General features: G+C 44.0%; 1 protein-coding gene; it reads right to left on the bottom strand.

The window, feature by feature from the left end:
• Erich1 (glutamate-rich 1) overlaps nucleotides 1-20,173 on the bottom strand; it is a gene marked incomplete at its 5' end in the record, with an annotated part of 52,793,804 nt that overhangs the window by 19,259,251 nt on the left and 33,514,380 nt on the right.

Below are 20,173 nucleotides of genomic sequence, written 5' to 3'. Positions count from 1 at the left end.
TCCCCGGTGACCTGCTTCCTTCAGCTAAATGTTACCTCCTAGTTTCCCCACCTTCCATTAGTGCCATCTTATTATGAATCCATCTAAACATTTATTGTTCCTTTACGTCAGAGTCCTCAGAATCTCTGGGAATACCCTCACAGACATACCCAGAGGTATGTTTTGCTAATCTCCTATGCATGTATCAGTTTGACCAGGTTGATGGTCATGGACGATTAATGATCTAAAATATACTATCATGAATGTTGGCAGGGACTATGATTTCAAACAGAGTGACTGGAGAGGGAGAGGGAGAGGGAGAGAGGGAGAGGGGGAGGGGGAGAGGGGGAGGGAGAGGGGGAGAGGGAGAGGGAGAGGGAGAGGGAGAGGGAGAGGGACTGATACTCTTTGCTTAGAGTTCTCACATCAGGATCAATTCCCTATCCCTACCCCTTTTAGCTACATATGGCCCTTTCATTTGGTACAGGAAGTCTTCCTATAATGTAGCCTATCTAGCTGTTCTTCCGTTGGCCTACAGGTGCTTTCCAACACCCTGTTCAATAATGGCTGTGCATCTTAGATAATGCAGGTTTGTATTGATGTCTTTCTTGGACTATGCCCTGTTTCTTCTGACACCGCTTTCTTTGCTGATTGGCTCAATGTCTACTCTACTTTTGGTCTTTTCCAGTAGGTGAACTGAATGCCTTCTATGCATGCCCACCTTCTCCCTCACACCTAGTTCTAACAATCCTCAGACCATGCCCACCTGTATCAACCTCTCCTTCCCTCTTCAGGTGCATCACGATTTACTTGATGGTAAGGTAATCAGCATTGGCTGCTCCCATTTGAAAGACCTAGGCTTTTATAGTAAGATCTGATGATTTTTTGAATTTCCTCTGAATCCGTAGTTATGTCTCCCTTTTCATTTCTGATTTTGTTAATTTGGACACACTCTCTGTGTCCTCTCGTTAGTCTGGCTAAGGGTTTATCTATCTTGTTGATTTTCTCAAAGAACCAACTTTGGGTTCTGTTGATTCTTTCTATGGTCCTTTTTGTTTCTACTTGGTTGATTTCAGCTCTGAGTTTGATTATTTCCTGCCTTCTACTCCTCCTGGGTGTATTTGCTTCTTTTTGTTCTAGAGCTTTTAGGTGTGTTGTCAAGCTGCTGACATATGCTCTTTCCTGTTTCTTTCTGCAGGCACTCAGCGCTATGAATTTTCCTCTTAGCGCAGCTTTCATTGTGTCCCCTAAGTTTGGGTATGTTGTACCTTCATTTTCATTAAATTCTAAAAAGTCTTTAATTTCGTTCTTTATTTCTTCCTTGACCAGGTTATCATTGAGTAGAGCATTGTTCAATTTCCACGTATATGTGGGCATTCTTCCCTTATTGTTATTGAAGACCAGTTTTAGGCCGTGGTGGTCCGATAGCACACATGGGATTATTTCTATCTTTCTGTACCTGTTGAGGCCCGTTTTTTGACCAATTACATGGTCAATTTTGGAGAAAGTACCATGAGGAGCTGAGAAGAAGGTATATCCTTTTGCTTTAGGATAGAATGTTCTATAAATATCCGTTAAGTCCATTTGGCTCATGACTTCTCTTAGTCTGTCTACGTCTCTGTTTAATTTCTGTTTCCATGATCTGTCCATTGATGAGAGTGGGTGTTGAAATCTCCTACTATTATTGTGTGAGGTGCAATGTGTGTTTTGAGCTTTAGTAAGGTTTCTTTTACGTATGTAGGTGCCCCTGTATTTGGGGCATAGATATTTAGGATTGAGAGTTCATCTTGGTGGATTTTTCCTTTGATGAATATGAAGTGTCCTTCCTTATCTTTTTTGATGACTTTTAGTTGAAAATTGATTTTATCTGATATTAGAATGGCTACTCCAGCTTGCTTCTTCCGACCATTTGCTTGGAAAGTTGTTTTCCAGCCTTTCACTCTGAGGTAGTGTCTGTCTTTGTCTCTGAGGTGTGTTTCCTGTAGGCAGCAGAATGCAGGGTCCTCGTTGCGTATCCAGTTTGTTAATCTATGTCTTTTTATTGGGGACTTGAGGCCATTGATGTTGAGAGATATTAAGGAATAGTGATTATTGCTTCCTGTTATATTCATATTTGGATGTGAGGTTATGTTTGTGTGCTTTCATTCTCTTTGTTTTGTTGCCAAGATGATTAGTTTCTTGCTTCTTCTAGGGTATAGCTTGCCTCCTTATGTTGGGCTTTACCATTTATTATCCTTTGTAGTGCTGGATTTGTAGAAAGATATTGTGTAAATTTGGTTTTGTCATGGAATATCTTGGTTTCTCCATCTATGTTAATTGAGAGTTTTGCAGGATACAGTAACCTGGGCTGGCATTTGTGTTCTCTTAGGGTCTGTATGACATCAGTCCAGGATCTTCTGGCCTTCATAGTTTCTGGCAAAAAGTCTGGTGTGATTCTGATAGGTCTGCCTTTATATGTTACTTGACCTTTTTTTCTTACTGCTGTTAATATTCTTTCTTTATTTTGTGCGTTTGGTGTTTTGACTATTATGTGACAGGAGGTGTTTCTTTTCTGGTCCAATCTATTTGGAGTTCTGTAGGCTTCTTGTATGCCTATGGGTATCTCTTTTTTTAGGTTAGGGAAGTTTTCTTCTATGATTTTGTTGAAGATATTAACTGGTCCTTTGAGCTGGGAGTCTTCACTCTCTTTTATACCTATTATCCTTAGGTTTGATCTTCTCATTGAGTCCTGGATTTCCTGTATGTTTTGGACCAGTAGCTTTTTCCGCTCAAAACTTGAAAATCTGCAGGAAATGGACAATTTCCTAGACAGATACCAGGTACCGAAGTTAAATCAGGAACAGATAAACCAGTTGAACAACCCCATAACTCCTAAGGAAATAGAAGCAGTCATTAAAGGTCTCCCAACCAAAAAGAGCCCAGGTCCAGACGGGTTTAGTGCAGAATTCTATGAGACCTTCATAGAAGACCTCATACCAATATTATCCAAACTATTCCACAACATTGAAACAGATGGAGCACTACCGAATTGGTTCTATGAAGCCACAATTACTCTTATACCTAAACCACACAAAGACCCAACAAAGAAAGAGAACTTCAGACCAATTTCCCTTATGAATATCAACGCAAAAATACTCAATAAAATTCTGGCAAACCGAATACAAGAGCAGATCAAAACAATCATCCACCATGATCAAGTAGGCTTCATCCCAGGCATGCAGAGATGGTTTAATATATGGAAAACCATCAACGTGATCCATTATATAAACAAACTGAAAGAACAAAACCACATGATCATTTCATTAGATGCTGAGAAAGCATTTGACAAAATTCAACACCCCTTCATGATAAAAGTCCTGGAAAGAATAGGAATTCAAGGCCCATACCTAAACATAGTAAAAGCCATATACAGCAAACCAGTTGCTAACATTAAACTAAATGGAGAGAAACTTGAAGCAATCCCACTAAAATCAGGGACTAGACAAGGCTGCCCACTCTCTCCCTACTTATTCAATATAGTTCTTGAAGTTCTAGCCAGAGCAATCAGACAACAAAAGGAGGTCAAGGGGATACAGATCGGAAAAGAAGAGGTCAAAATATCACTATTTGCAGATGATATGATAGTATATTTAAGTGATCCCAAAAGTTCCACCAGAGAACTACTAAAGCTGATAAACAACTTCAGCAAAGTGGCTGGGTATAAAATTAACTCAAATAAATCAGTAGCCTTCCTCTACACAAAAGAGAAACAAGCCGAGAAAGAAATTAGGGAAACGACACCCTTCATAATAGACCCAAATAATATAAAGTACCTCGGTGTGACTTTAACCAAGCAAGTAAAAGATCTGTACAATAAGAACTTCAAGACACTGAAGAAAGAAATTGAAGAAGACCTCAGAAGATGGAAAGATCTCCCATGCTCATGGATTGGCAGGATTAATATAGTAAAAATGGCCATTTTACCAAAAGCGATCTACAGATTCAATGCAATCCCCATCAAAATACCAATCCAATTCTTCAAAGAGTTAGACAGAACAATTTGCAAATTCATCTGGAATAACAAAAAACCCAGGATAGCTAAAACTATCCTCAACAATAAAAGGACTTCAGGGGGAATCACTATCCCTGAACTCAAGCAGTATTACAGAGCAATAGTGATAAAAACTGCATGGTATTGGTACAGAGACAGACAGATAGACCAATGGAATAGAATTGAAGACCCAGGAATGAACCCACATACCTATGGTCACTTGATTTTTGACAAAGGAGCCAAAACCATCCAATGGAAAAAAGGATAGCATTTTCAGCAAATGGTGCTGGTTCAACTGGAGGTCAATATGTAGAAGAATGCAGATCGATCCATGCTTATCACCCTGTACAAAGCTTAAGTCCAAGTGGATCAAGGACCTCCACATCAAACCTGATACACTCAAACTAATAGAAGAAAAACTAGGGAAGCATCTGGAACACATGGCTACTGGAAAAAATTTCCTGAACAAAACACCAATGGCTTATGCTCTAAGATCAAGAATCAACAAATGGGATCTCATAAAACTGCAAAGCTTCTGTAAGGCAAAGGACACTGTGGTTAGGACAAAACGGCAACCAACAGATTGGGAAAAGATCTTTACCAATCCTACAACAGATAGAGGCCTTATATCCAAAATATACAAAGAACTCAAGAAGTTAGACCGCAGGGAGACAAATAACCCTATTAAAAAATGGGGTTCAGAGCTAAACAAAGAATTCACAGCTGAGGAATGCCGAATGGCTGAGAAACACCTAAAGAAATGTTCAACATCTTTAGTCATAAGGGAAATGCAAATCAAAACAACCCTGAGATTTCACCTCACACCAGTGAGAATGGCTAAGATCAAAAACTCAGGTGACAGCAGATGCTGGCAAGGATGCGGAGAAAGAGGAACACTCCTCCATTGTTGGTGGGATTGCAGACTGGTACAACCACTCTGGAAATCAGTCTGGAGGTTCCTCAGAAAATTGGACATTGAACTGCCTGAGGACCCAGTTATACCTCTCTTGGGCATATACCCAAAAGATGCCCCAACATATAAAAAAGACACGTGCTCCACTATGTTCATCGCAGCCTTATTTATAATAGCCAGAAGCTGGAAAGAACCCAGATGCCCTTCAACAGAGGAATGGATACAGAAAATGTGGTACATCTACACAATGGAATATTACTCAGCTATCAAAAACAACGACTTTATGAAATTCGTAGGCAAATGGTTGGAACTGGAAAATATCATTCTGAGTGAGCTAACCCAATCACAGAAAGACATACATGGTATGCACTCATTGATAAGTGGCTATTAGCCCAAATGCTTGAATTACCCTAGATGCCTAGAACAAATGAAACTCAAGATGGATGATCAAAATGTGAAGGTTTCACGCCTTCTTTAAAAGGGGAACAAGAATACCCTTGGCAGGGAAGAGAGAGGCAAAGATTAAAACAGAGACTGAAGTAACACCCATTCAGAGCCTGCCCCACATGTGGCCCATACATATACAGTCACCCAATTAGACAAGATGGATGAAGCAAAGAAGTGCAGACCGACAGGAGCCGGATGTAGATCGCTCCTGAGAGACACAGCCAGAATACAGCAAATACAGAGGCGAATGCCAGCAGCAAACCACTGAACTGAGAATAGAACCCCCGTTGAAGGAATCAGAGAAAGAACTGGAAGAGCTTGAAGGGGCTTGAGACCCCATATGTACAACAATGCCAAGCAACCAGAGCTTCCAGGGACTAAGCCACTACCTAAAGACTATACATGGACTGACCCTGGACTCTGACCTCATAGGTAGCAATGAATATCCTAGTAAGAGCACCAGTGGAAGGGGAAGCCCTAGGTCCTGCTAAGACTGAACCCCCAGTGAACTAGACTGTTGGGGGGAGGGCGGCAATGGGGGGAGGGTTGGGAGGGGAATACCCAAAAGGAAGGGGAGGGGGGAGGGGGATGTTTGCCCGGAAACCGGGAAAGGGAATAACACTCGAAATGTATATAAGAAATACTCAAGTTAATAAAAAAATAATAGGACAATCAAAATGATTGGCAAGGTAAGACAAACAAACAAAACAAAAACAAAAACAAACAAACAAACAAAAAAAAGAAAGACCTAGGCTGTGTCTGCATGAATCTAAATTAAGCCAGATCCCTGGTCCTCAGGTCTCCCTGATGCAGGATACTGGAGAGCCAAGTGAGGTTGACAAGGCTGGTAGCTACCAACCCACTCCGCCTCCCTTCCGGTGCAAATCTGTAATGCCAGCATTGGGAGGCCTAGACTCGAGGCCTTGTGCTTGAGGCCAGCCAGCAGTACAGTATGATCTTGTCTCAGAGACAGACAAAGCACAAGCACTTTCATTAGGGGAATGAAGCTGACTTCCCTGTGCCAGCCTTGTGCAACAATCACCACAGCCCAGGGAGGTGACCAAAGGACATGTGTCCTCGTGGTTAATGTAATGCCAGGTTTCCTTAGAGGACAAAGATGGATAGAAACAGACGGGGCCATTTTGTAAGCTTTCTATTCAAAGAACATCAGAGAGAGAAGAGGCAGGGGGCTGGGAGGCGTATGCTAACAGAATGGAGCAGGTGTAAGAATTATCAAATAGCCTTTCAGAAGTAGCATGGCCCCCACAATGAAATAAAGACACCCCCCCTTGCTGCATTACATTGTCTGCTTAGCTGTCACATCAGGGGATCTGGGACCACAGCCAGGTGTACCCAGGCACAGCCTGGGCAGCTGAACCATGCCAAGATAATTTGCTGAAAGACAATGGCTTCCTAGCCAGCCAGTCCTGTGCATGTGCTTAGGAGAGCCACAGTGCTGTATTACATCAGATTCGGCTTGGCAACCTCACGTTCTTCTGAGGGGCAGAGGGTGGGGGAGAGCCAGGGGAGAGGAGCTGCCAGGCACAGTGGTCTGGGCTTTCAAACATCTCCAATGCCCGTGCCTTTCTCTGTCTTTGGTAAATTTCCTTTCATTAGTTTTGTTAAACCTCTGACAGCCTGGAATTGTCTCCTTCCAACTCAGCCATCTGTTCCCCTCTTGTCTATGATTCTGACCACACATTAAATAAGAAAAAGGCTTACTGTCAGAAAAAGGGTTTTCTTTAAAAAATTACAATGGAGGAGGAAATAAATGGGAATGAGCTTTTCGGAGGAGGCAGTCACTAGTAAGAGGTGGGGCTTTCTGAAGCAGGACCCAGGAAAGTGCATGGGGAGTCTCCTAGTGACTAGACAGAATAAAAAGCCCTTGGGCCAGCATATTACGACACAGTATATATGTATGATTAGGCTTCTCTTCTGTACAAGGGACCAGGCAGGATGCTGTGCTGTAGTCTAAATATGAGATGTCCACCCAGTAACATTGTGGGTTGAACATTTGGTCCCAGTGCAAAGCTTAGAGATGGATCTTTGGGAACATGTTTGGACCATGAGGTTCCTGACTTAATCAACCCATCGATGGATTCATAATTTGATCCTGTTATTGGGAGGTAGTAAAAGCTTGGAATTGGAGGATAACAGTCACTGGAAGAATCCCACTGAAGGGTCGATCTTATGCTCGCCCACTTCCTCACTCTCTGCTTCCTGGTGGCCATGGAATAAGATGTGCTGTACCATGTCCTCAATATGATGTGCTAGTTCTCATCGGCCTAGCGACAGTGGACCTAGCCAACCGTGGACTGACACCTCCAAACCTTGGGCTGAAGTGAGCCTTTCCCCCCTTCTTTGTTAGGAATAATTCTTAAATTTGTTTAAAGGCTCAAATTTTTATTCTATTTTTATGTGTATGTATTTGCTTGTGTGGGTTCATATTTACCACATGTGTGCAAGTATTTGGGGAGCCAGGAAAGGGCACTGGATCCCCTAGGACGAGAGTCACGGGCAGTTGTAAGTTGTCATGTGGGTGCTGGAAACTCCACCTCAGTCCTTTGCAAGAGCAGTTAGTGCTCTTAAGTCCTGAGACATCTCCTCAGCCCGTGTTTCAGATACTTCTTTATAGCATGAAAAACATAACAAAAAGGTAAAAACCTTCAAGAATAATGACTGCAGTCAAAGAAACAAAATTATAAATCTATAGAGACAATAACTCAAAAAATGTAAGACACAGGACTGCTGTAGACTAGGAATTCCACAATCACTGTGAAAAAGGTCAGCTAGAGGACTGGGGGCTCAAAGGAGGAAAGCAACATTAATAAGATCACTATGACCCACGAGTGCAAACAAACTGTCAAGTTTCTCACATCCAGCTGGATGCCTTCCATGGCGTGGGCCCCCTTCACCTTACAAATCAATTTAGTAAATGAATCGACGTTTCGCCTCAGCACAGAATTGGCATGAGCTTCCCTTGACTTACTTCTTTCTTCTTAAAACAAAAGAGAATTTTGTATGATTGCAGCCACAGAGGCTCCTTGGACCAAGACTCTGAAGACCAACCATTGTCCTCACATGACCCAGGTTCTAGCTGTCCTCTGTCTATATTTCAGCTGGGTAATATTCCCCCTCTAGGAGGATATCCAGCTCTGAGCCTGGCACTCCAGATGTGTTCTAGCCAGAGATCCTGTGACCATTGTCTATCATTTCACGAACAATTTTCTACTTACTGATGCAGGCGAATATTACTTTAGCTCCCATGATGCATTGCAGTAAGTAGCTAACCTGTGATAACATAGTGATGATGATGATGGCAGCGGTGGTAGCGATAGGTGTTGTGATGGTGATGATGATGATGGTGATGATGAAGAAGAATTTCCACTTAAACTTCCTATTGAAACAATTGCTTTATGCCCAACTGCCAGTCATGGGTTGGGGCAGGACTCAGATGGGGAGGCAAAGGCTTTCTGACTAGGGAGAAGTAAAGGCACTCTGGATAGAGAGACTGGATCAGGAAAGGCTATTCAGAGACTGGGTGAATACTGGCTATCAAATGTATTTTGACAGGAGAGTGAGTTTAAGAGGTTGTTTTTAGTGGCATGGATTGAGAGCTGACCAGAGCACAGGAACAGAGCCATGCAGAGTAAGTATATGCTAAAGAATTCCACTCTGGTAAATGCAACAAATATGAACTAGTCAATATGTGCTGTTATTGAATTTGATTTTCCATTTGGCTCTTTGTTTGAAGCTGTGATTTGATGCAGCCTATCTACCACTATGTATCCAAATAGGTCTGTAATGTAAAAATATAAAGAAACTTGAGAGATCTTCTTTTAAAAGACCGCAGATCCAAAAGAGAGAGCAAGAACCAGTAGTATGTGGATGTGCTTATAATGAGTTCAATTTTTAATTTTTCTGAAAGGAGTAGAGAGGTGTTTGCAGACTCTGAATTGGGATTAATAAGCAAATGGCTGAATAAATAACCATCCAGTAGTTGAAGGGTCTTAGCTTTTGGGCTCCCTACGGGTGAGTAAGGACCAATGAAGAGGCCTTGAGAGGACCAGACATAGGAGCCTCCATCCTGTACACATGTGACAGGATGTTCCAGTAATTGTCTGGTTCAGTGGTTCTCAACTTGGGGGTCATGACCCCTTTGGGTCAATTTGTAACAATGAAAACAGATCCTACATATCATATATTTACATTACAATTCACAACAGTAGCAAAACTACAGTTATGAAGCAGCAATGAAAATAATGTTATGGTTGGGGTCACCACAACATGAGGAGCTGTATTAAAGGGTCACAGCGTTAGGAAGGGTGAGAGCCGCTGCTCTAGCTCCTTATTTTTCTGTCTAGTTCTCACTTATGACAATATAGATGCAGGTCACCCGAGAAGCAGTCAGAAGGGGACTTGCAAGGGAGGAAAGGAGGAGGGGCAAAGTAGAGTCACGGGTGGAACAGGACCAAAATTCATGATGCACTTGTATGAAAATATCACGTTGAAATCTGTTCTTTTGTATAATCAGCGCAGGCTGATACAGAACTGATGCTAGCTCCAAACAGAGGCAAATGGAACCCTGGGGCCCAATCACATACACAGTTTTGATGAGTCCTGAAGTGACCCTTCATAGCTCCGCCTTCTTTCTCTGTGCCATCTGCCTCAGCTTTGGTTCTTCAGCTAAAAACATTCCCTTCATTCACCTAGAGACACAAGGTCTCAGTCTAGTTTATAAAATGCTTAATCCTGAGAGAGCAGCGTCGACTTGATTTCATGTTAAACCTGGCTTCTTCCACTGGGACCCACTGGGAACAAGCTTTTGTTGTTTTGTGCCATGTGGAACTGCTATATTGGTCCCATCCCTTGTCAGACATCAGCTTCCCTTAGATTTAAATGGACCCAGAAGAGAACATTCTACCTACCATCTTCTGCTCCCTAGGAAATATTCATGCACTACCTTCCTAGGAGCTCCCAAGCTCTATCCCAAGCTGATGACAACCTCTTCACAGCATGGCTGCCAGCTGGCCAACATCTCTCCTTGACTTCAAGATTTCTCAGTCAAAGTTAGGCACTCACCCATGTTACTGCCCCGGCCACCAAGAACAGGTTTTAAGCTCTGTTAAGCAATCTTATAAGGGCTATTTTAACTAACTCGTTTCCTTCAGTTGGAACTCAGCAACAAATTCCTCTCCCTTCAGGACCATGCTCTTCCTGGCTTCTGTCTCTTCTGACTTTTTTATGCACCTTGTCCATGGGAATAGCCATTAGGCACAGAGCTCTGGAGGCTCGTGAAGCAGTTTGCAGCTATTTCCTTTGGATAACCGATTATTGACTGTGTGTCTCTAAACGGACCTCAGAACGGGATCCCTACCGTGGGGCCTCAGTGGAATGTTTCAAGTGAATGCATTTTATGCCAATTGATGACTTTTTACCCCACATTGATAACTCTGATCCCATGGCTGAAACCATCGGGAAAACCAGTCTCTCAATAAGAACCCTTGGTGAGAACAGAACAAGATTTTGAAGATATATATTTATCTTGCTCTTTGAGAGGAAAGCATTCTTCAGAATGGTTCCTGCCACCATCATGCCCCAAAGCAAGTCACTGCCATTGGTGTGGTCTGCCAGCCTAAGGAGTAGGCTTTCTCTTTTGTTTTGCGTGCTCTCTTTCTCCGGGCATGCTGGAGGAGTCATGCCGTGAGCAGCCCCTTACAGAGAGAGCTTGATGAAGAACTGGGGTCTTTTGCCAGCATCTTGTGAAAGAAATTTGGAAGTGACTCTCCCCACCCCTGTTCAGCTTCCAACCCCAGTTCAGTCTGTAGCTACTACAGCACCTGCTGACAGATCAGCTTCAGCTTAATGACGTATCCTGAGCTTGAATTGTGTTCTCGGCTGCTCCCGGGTCTCTGCTCCTCAGAAGTCATATTTGTGATTTAAGCAACTCATTGTATGGCAAAATTTTTAGGCAACAGTAAATAGCTATTACATTGTCAAAAATAGTTGGACTGACAGGTTTTCGTTTTTTTACTTTTGCTAAGGATTTCATCCAGACTTTTTTTCTTGATATAACTGAAGCCTTCTTTCTACTCATAAGATAAAGTACAAATTTGTACTTTATGTCAATTTATAAGTTATATAATTTATAAATTAATATTTTTAAATGCTATCTCTATGCTTTCTTTACAATATCAGCAGACTAATTCGATCTGCTTTTCAGAAGTGAGAATTTAAATTAGGCACATTTGACAAATCGTAGCTTCCAGGTATAAGTGGGACTCTGAGAGGTTGGCTGAAGTTTTATGCTTGCTCTAAGAAGCTCTGTACCCTCACCTTCCTCATGCATCACAGCTATCGAAATTTTTAACAACTAAAAAGAAGAAGAGAAGGGGGGTAGGGTGCACCGTGTCAGCAGTAGTTGCTTTGTAATGGATGTAATGGAGCAGCTCAGCTCTCGGCAGCAGGAACGCACGGTGGAGGCAACTGCGCATGTCACGATAGACCCTGAAGCATCGCGCAAGGTGGGAAGCAGGACCTGTTACGGCCTTTAAAGACCCACTCTGGCAATCTCTTCCCAGCTGAACCCCACTGGCCCAACATTCCACAGCCTCTAAAAGATGTCACCAGCTGGAGAACAAGTGTTCAAAATATTCGGGTGGGACATTTCTCATGCTGACCCTCACAGTCACAGTGAGGACCTGCTTGGAAAGGTGGCAGATTCTGCCATCTTTGTGGTTAAACCTTTTGACTGGTGACTAATGGCCTTTGTGTGTAAATGTTCTCATTTGTTTTTATTCGTTTGCATTCTGTTCTTCAGAGTAGAGATGAAAACTATTTAACATGTGGAAACAGAGACAGAATCGAGGGAGAGAGGCTTTCTGGACACTATGAGACTAATATGGGATAGGGAAGGGGGGGGATAAGTCTGCCCTGGACTGAGTGTGCTTCAGGTACACAGGGACCCAAGAGCTGTAAAGTAGAAAGATTACACAAGTCAGAGGTGGTAGATGACTCCTAGGAGACAATGTCTTCCTGACACAATTCTCACAGAGAGGGTGGCCTGGTACATAGGACATGCACAGGTTCAAACAAGACAAAAATCCCAGCACTGCAAAGAAGTAGACCCAAAGTCCCACCCCAACCAAGAAGGACTGATACCTGATGAGAGAGGGAAGACAGATCAGTTTTCTTTACTAAAGTGACACTGTATATCCACCTTACCCCAGGGCAGGCCCCATGCCCAGGGGGAGTTAGCCAACACAAAACTCCGTGTGCGTGCGTGTGTGTGTGGGGGTGTGTGTGTGTGTGGGGGGGTGTGTGTGTGTATGTGTGTGTATATGAGTGCACTTGCATACGCATGTGCGTATGTGTGTGCCTGCGTGCATGTGTATATGTGCATTAATGTGTGAATGTGTGTGTTTATGTTGAGTGTACGCATATATGTGCATGTGTGTATGTGTACATGCATGTGTATGTGTATTCATGAGGGTGTGTGTGCATATGTGTGTTGGTGCATTCTTTTTGTTTCATTTGGTATTTTTTTTCCGTCTTATTTATTTACTTACTTATTTACAGGAATATTAAGTTGGCTTGGTAGAAAGGTAAGTTGAAGGGTGGGGAAAGAATATAAACAAAATATAATGTTTGAAAAAATTTAATAAGTATATATACATATATATGTATATATTACTAAATAAATACGTTCTAAATTTAATGAATAAATATGGCCAAAAGCACAGCAGTGTGAGGGAGGCTGGTCAGGTACACAGGTATAGCAGTGAGACACAGTGTATAGGTGCTTAGTGGTAAACCCAGCCCGGCTCATCAGACCACTCTAGACTCCCAGAAACCATTTTCTGGTAGGAAGGAGGGACCACCGGTGAGCTCCTTCCCAGTGGTACATCTCCCTGACAGTGGTGTGGCAGACAGTGAGGGGTGGAAATCCAGGCATCCAGATGAACACAGGAAGAAGTTGGTGGCAGGGAGAAGCCTTCCCCAATTGGGCCTCAGTTTGCAGGGAGCTAGCAATCTTTAATCTCCAGGGCTTTATCCATCAGAACACAAGTGAGACAAATGTGAGCTATAGTGACGGTGGTGGTGGTGGTGGTGGTGGTGGTGGTGGTGGTGGTGGTGGTGGTGGTGGTGGTGGTGTGTGTATGTACGGGGGTCATGTGAGGTAAATGGAACTGTCTTATAGAGGGTTAAGCCTGATTCTTTCTGAACTTTTCAGATCCCTAGCCCTTCTCTATTCTCAGGCACACTTTCCCTTTCTTTTCTTTATTAAAGATTGACTTATTTCATGTATATGAGTACACTGTAGCTGTCTTCAGACACACATAAAGAGGGCATCGGACGCCCATCACAGATGGTTGTGAGCCACCATGTGGTTGCTGGGATTTGAACTCAGGACCTCTTGGAAGAGAAGTCAGTACTCTCCAGTCCACACTTTCCCTTTCTTCGGAAGCTCTCTCTGTTCCTGTTCGCAGCCGCTTGCCTCTGATCTAATTCTTTGCCATCAGTACAGACCCTGGACTCGTTATCCAGCATCCTGGGATAGTCCCAGAAGGTGCCCTGACACTCAGATTCAGGCCTGTAACATTCAGAAGCTGTATGTAAGTGAAGAACGTCCTCTCATCAGAGAGGGCAGTGTTTTCATCCTCACCCACTTTTAAATCCCACTGCCCCACATCACAGGCAGGCCTAGGATGACTTGCAATTCCACTTCTGGAATGGTGGAGTCTCCGTGGGGCTTCCTTTCTGAGCCAGCTGCCCACCTTACATGGTAGAGGTGTTAATCTCACACCCTGTTTATCTGAGAGTTTGTGAGCATGTTTGGGCATGAGTGTGGCCAAAAGCTACGTGCAGGTTCCTTGCCTACATTCAGGGGTAGGTGACCAAAACAACTACAGGCATCCTGGGGTACAATTGGCATACCCATAGACTAAGGACTGTCTTAATACTTAATACTTAAGACTTAGACTTAGTGCTCAACTTCAGGAGTTTCTGGTTCAAAGTTAGAGTTTTGTTTTGTTTGTTTGTTTTTTCTAATGAAGGATCGTTTGAAACTATATATGAAATACGAACTATAAAAATCAAAAGCCATGGAATCGAGTCACCAAATCGCGACAGGTCATGTTGGAAGAGTATATATATTTTCACCCTTGAGTTTGAACACAGGCATTCTACGTGTCAAGCCTATCTTCCAGTTTTTCTCTGATGCCAACTGCAGCCCTAGAACAACCCCCTTGGCAAGCCCATCTCAATTCAGTGCCCTCTGCGACATGGTAGCCCGTGAACCTTACCACAAGTCCATCAAATCGTGGATGGGGTAAGGGACTGCCCAAGAACATTTTCCCTATGGGACATTTTGCCTGTCGCAAACTACCTAGTGCATGTTGACGGATGGATGTTCACTATTTAGAGATCGCCGGCATGCTGGAAACTGGAGAACAGAGCTGGTTTCTAAACGTCTGACGCTAGCTGCCTAACTCTAAAGTTGACATTGAACCACGCAAAGGAATCCGGAGTTTGACTACCGCTCAGAGGCTAACGTTCCGAGGGCGGGGCTACAGTAGGAAGGCCCCTCCCCCGAAGCGTTACTATGCTAACTGCAGGGGAGGCATAGTTTTCCTTATCTATACTTAGCAGCTGCCTGGTGTTTGTGGAACATCAGTATATATTTATTGAGCTTCAGGATTTGTTGGTCCCTTGTAAATGAAAATGTCTGATCCACACAGAGTGCTGGGGGGCTGAACTCCTTCCCGTGTGTGTGTGTGCCTGTGCGTGCACGTGTGTGTGCGCGCGCGCAAGAGTGCGCGTGCCTGCGCTTGAGTAGCAGGTGTTTGCTTTTGTTTCTGTAAATCCAGTGGTGGATTAGTCTGGCTCCACCTATTTCTGGGTGACCCTAAGTCACCTCACCTATCAGGCACTTTATCTTGTCAAAATTCCTTTCATTGTTATCATTCCTATCTGTCTTGACTCACAGTTGGGTCCATTGACAGACTAAGTGCTTAAGCCCCGAAATCTCTATCTCTAGTCTCTCTCCCCCTCTCCTTGCTGGCTCTGACGTGTGTGTGTGTGTGTGTGTGTGTGTGTGTGTGTGTGTGTGTGTGTGTGTGTGTGTGTGTGTGTTAGGGAGTGTTCCTTGACCTTGTAGCCCTGCGTAGACTTTTCTAAAGGTAAAGACTCTGAGGCCCATGGGTACTCACCTCTACCTAGGACCTCTGTGATTATGTGTGTGGTCCTGGTATCCTTTGGAAACACAAATAACGGTGTTAAAAGAACTGTGGCCTCTGCTGCCCATAGCCTGGATGCCCCCAGTGAGTTATTGTTTGTAACCAGTGCACGTCTCTAATTCTTTTTGAGAAAATAATGGGAAGGAACGGGAAGACTGTGAATTACCCTTAAACCATCCCAGCATGTAATTTGGAAGCAGGCCCAGCAAACCAGCAGAGAAAAATACCTGAATGGCAGAAATGTCAAAGGTGAAACAGATCAAGAGTGGCATCTGATGCCCAGGGGAGTAGACAGGCTACCTACCCCTACAGCCCTGCTAGCCAGCCTGTAAACCAAAGGTCTGCCTGAGATTGACATTTTCACCCTGTCAAGTGTTAGCTCTTCAGAAAAGCACTCTAGGAGCTCTGTAAGGTAAACCTACCTGGTCGCAACTGTCACTGTCATCATTGTCACCCCAAGAGGTCAAGAAAAGAGTGGTCTGGGTAATGTCCGCCCATTGAGCATGCGTGGCCGTCTCCGTGCAGGCTTCGCCCCTGTGCACGCTCCGCCCCCATGCAGGCGCCTCCCTGAGCGCCTACAGTGAAGTTTCTCCCAGAATTCTCTAATACTGCTACAACACACATCACTGGAATTTTTCAGATAAAGAAAGTGAGGCTTTGGGAGAATGCTCTCAAGGTCATTGGGCTTTGAATTCACAGCGTCAGGCTACAGATGGAGGAGCTGGAGCACTGGGAGCACAAGAGCGGACACCCACTGCGTTTACTCTAAGTGGTCTCTAGGGCTCTGGTGATAGTGACTGATCTGGCCTCACAGCTTCCAAAGGTCTTAAAACTCATTCTCATCTTTTCCAGAGGAAAAAAAATCGATAGCCTCGAGTCTTTCCTATGCCTCTGGGAGTATTTACTGTACATGTTAAAGATTATATATATATATATATATATATATATATATATATATATATATGGTTTTGTTTTGAGAAATGTTCTCATGTTGTCTAATCTGGCTTCAAGCTTACCAGAGAGCCAAAGATGACATTGAACTCATGATCTTCCCACCTCCATGCCCTCAGCACCACAACCCCAGGCATGCTCTGAAAGTGTGTTTTCAGGGTGTAAAGCATGCGCCCCCACATGAGCATGCAGAAGCTTGCATCAAAAACACAATCAACCCATCTAGGGCACTAGTAGAATAGTCCAGTTGATTTAAAAAATACTTTGAGTCCTTTGAGGGGAAAGAAAAAAAAAAAAACAGAATAAAGGTTCCTTGCCATAAACGTTCTACAAGACAACGATCATTTTTAAGTTTCAAACCTGGACATGTGGCTGAGATGCCTATTCAACGTATTACAATGGAACAGGCCTTCATGTCCTCCCAGCATCCCTCAGTCCCCACCTGTTATAGGGCATGGCCGGCAACCTTTCAGCCCATGGGCTGAGATACCTTTTCTCCAGAGGCTCTTCCCTATCCAATCCAGACATTGGTTACCCACCTCTCCTTTTGCTCTGTTTGCACCATTGTCCTCCTGACTGCTGTTCCCCTCCCCCCAACCCCTCTTCTTCCCACATGGTTCAGAGTTAAGGCCACTCTGGACTCTCCCCCGATGTGTCTGCCTCTGGCTACGCTCTCCCACATATCTACATGTCCTTTCCTTTCCTTTAATTTCTTCTTTTCATTCAATCTTGACCCAAAGGATATTACCCCTACCAGCAAAAATCTATAAAGAAATCAATAAGCTCACAGTAGTGTCTGGCTTTGACCAAAGTTAATTACAAGGGTTGGAGTTGTGATAGAATGGTTGCCTGGTATCTATCTGTAAGGCCCTGGGTTCAAGTCCCAGCTCTACTAAAAATAAAACCAGCTAACCACGAGCCAGTCAGGTTTATTTCCTGACTATGTTTTTCCCTAACTATGTTTTCCTCTAATACCATTTGAGCTTTTGAAATCCTGAGGTCTAACCTCTTAATTGTATTAGTTTTATATGGCTAATATTAAAAGGACTTCAAATGCAGGGCTTACCGCAATCCAACTTTACTTGTTACAGTTCTGAAGATCGAGAGACTAAAATGAGTGGGGAGGGCTCACCATCCTGTTAGGATAGTGTTTCTCAACCTGTGGGTTGTGACTTCTTTGGGGTTTAAATGACCCTTTCATGTGACCCTAGGGTCACATATCAGATATCCTGCAGATCAGATATTGAAAATTCATAGCAGTAACAAAATTACAGTTATGAATAGCAACAAGAACGGTTTTATGGTTGGGGTCACCACAACATGAGGCACTGTATTAAAGGGTCACAGCATTAGAAAGGCTGAGAACTGCTGCTCTAGGTCTAGGAGAGAACCTTTTCCAAGCTTCCAGAGGTGGCCAGCATTCCTGGGTTTGTGCCCACCACCCTCCCCCCCCCACCCCCCACTCCTTCTCCAGGCTTCTCAGAATCAGCAGCATGGTACTTTCTCTGACCCCTGCTTCTACCTTTACATCCCCTCCCTCCGCCTCTGGGCTTCCTGCCTTTCTTATCTGTGATGACTGGTCTTGGTTGTCAACTTGGCTGAATCAAGAGATCTATATGGCAGTTAAAAGGTCCTGTGTGTCTGTGGATGAGTTTTCAGACAGGAATTCATGAAAGCAAGAGACAGAAACTGGTCAGACAGGTTAGGGACAGGATTCTTGTCTTTGGCTAGAAGCCAGAAATGTCCTTGCTTATGCCCTGGCTGGAGGGAGATGTGTCACAAGGGGGCTCTGGTTTGTCATCTTCCTTCTCCCTTTACATGATGTACATTAACAGCACTCCCTAGAAGCTAGGAGGGCATGACTGTGACTGAGAGGCACCTGGACATCAGGGGTGGGCCAACTGGACTGAACCATCCCCAGCCTCATAGCCCACCCCCATTCCTCAATTTAGAAAGACATTACTAATCTCCAGATTGAAGCCCTCACTGGTACCTCTCTCTGGGCCCTGCCCTAACCGTATAAGGGCTTCCTCTCTCTAAAACTCTGAGCTACCAACCTGTAAGAAAAAAACACTTTTCTAAAGATGCACCTTTTCTGTGGTCTCTGAGAACTCTGTTTCTGATTTGCTTTGCAAATCTGGATCCCTGGAACCAGGAGAAGTTTTGAATGGCCATGAACTTCTGGTACCCTAACTCCTACCTTGAGCCAACTCAAGGCAAGAAAGTCTCTGTCAGTATCAGATGGACATCTGGAGCAGCGACTTAGAGGGAAAGACCCACAGATGCTGGCAACACTCGCCAAACAGTGACCTAGGGATAAGCAGGTCCAAGGAAATAGTAAGATGCAGGCACCTACTCTCCCCTCCTCAGAATGGTCTGTCCTGTTACTGTGGTCCTTCCCTAACACCAGTCTCCAGCTTCCTTGGCCTTCCCAACAAAGACTCAATTACCCGTGCCTCTCTGCTGAACTTCTAGCCATTCAATCAAGGTGTCCATCTTCTTGGACAGTATATATAACTACATGGAGAAAGCCATTACCAAACCTTTATCATGTGAATCATGAGTTAGCTCTCCACCCCTGTGTGTGTGTGCGTGCGTGCGTGTGTGTGTGTGTGTGTGTGTGTGTCTGTCTGTCTGTCTGTCTGTCTGTCTGTCTGTCCTGTCCTGTCCTTTCGTCTCTTAATCTTTCTCAGTTCTGTTCCTTTATAGAACCTAACACACCACATGAATCTAGGCCCACCTAGGTAAGGGAGGATCATCCCTCCATCTTATTGAGACCCATGGCTTAGTTACATCAGCAAACTGTTGCCATGCAAGGCACGCAGATTCCGAGAATAAAGCCCTGGGCTCTATCACCACCCTAGCCATCAGGATAAGTGGGGGCAGGGAGGCACGCGCTGTTTCCTTTGCTCAGACATCCCTGGGTGTTTCCAGTGAGAAGCTGAAATGATGAGCCACCGCCCTGAATCATCTACAACCTTTGGGTGACCTTGTTCTCCTTCAATGGGACACTAAGAGGACACCTTCTTGTCTTTCCTTTAGAATTTGTTAACTTGCCCATCTGGAATATGGGCTGTTCTGAGATTAAGGTACTTGAAAAACAGGAGACATAGAAACCTGATCTTCATATATACATACATACATACATGCATACATACATACACACATACATATATATATATATATACATACACACATACATATATATATATGATTTTTATGTATTTACATTTCAAATGTTATCCCCTTTCCAGGTTCCCCCTCTGCCATCCCCCCTCTCCCTGCTTCTATGAGAATGCTTTCCCTCCCACTCACTCATTCCCACCTCAACACCCTGGCATTCCCCTACACTGGGGAAAAGAACCTTCACAGGACCAAGGGCTTCTCCTCCTATTGATGTCAAACAATGCCACCTTCTGCTACATATACAGCTGGAGCCATGGGTCTCCCCATGTGTAATCTTTGGTTTATGGTTTAGTCTCTGGGAGCTCTGCGGGTGGGGGTCTGGTTGGTTGATATTGTTGTTCTTCCTATGGAGTTGCAAACCCCTTCAGCTCCTTCAGTCCTTCCCCTAACTCCTCCATTGGGATGCCCGTGCTTTGTCGGATGGTTATC

The sequence above is a fragment of the Rattus norvegicus genome, chromosome 16, assembly GCF_021556685.1.
Source record: "Rattus norvegicus strain SHRSP/BbbUtx chromosome 16, alternate assembly SHRSP_T2T, whole genome shotgun sequence".
Lineage (NCBI taxonomy): Eukaryota > Metazoa > Chordata > Mammalia > Rodentia > Muridae > Rattus > Rattus norvegicus.
Note: the sequence above shows the minus strand (reverse complement) of the source record. Positions and strands in the feature narration are given on the sequence as shown.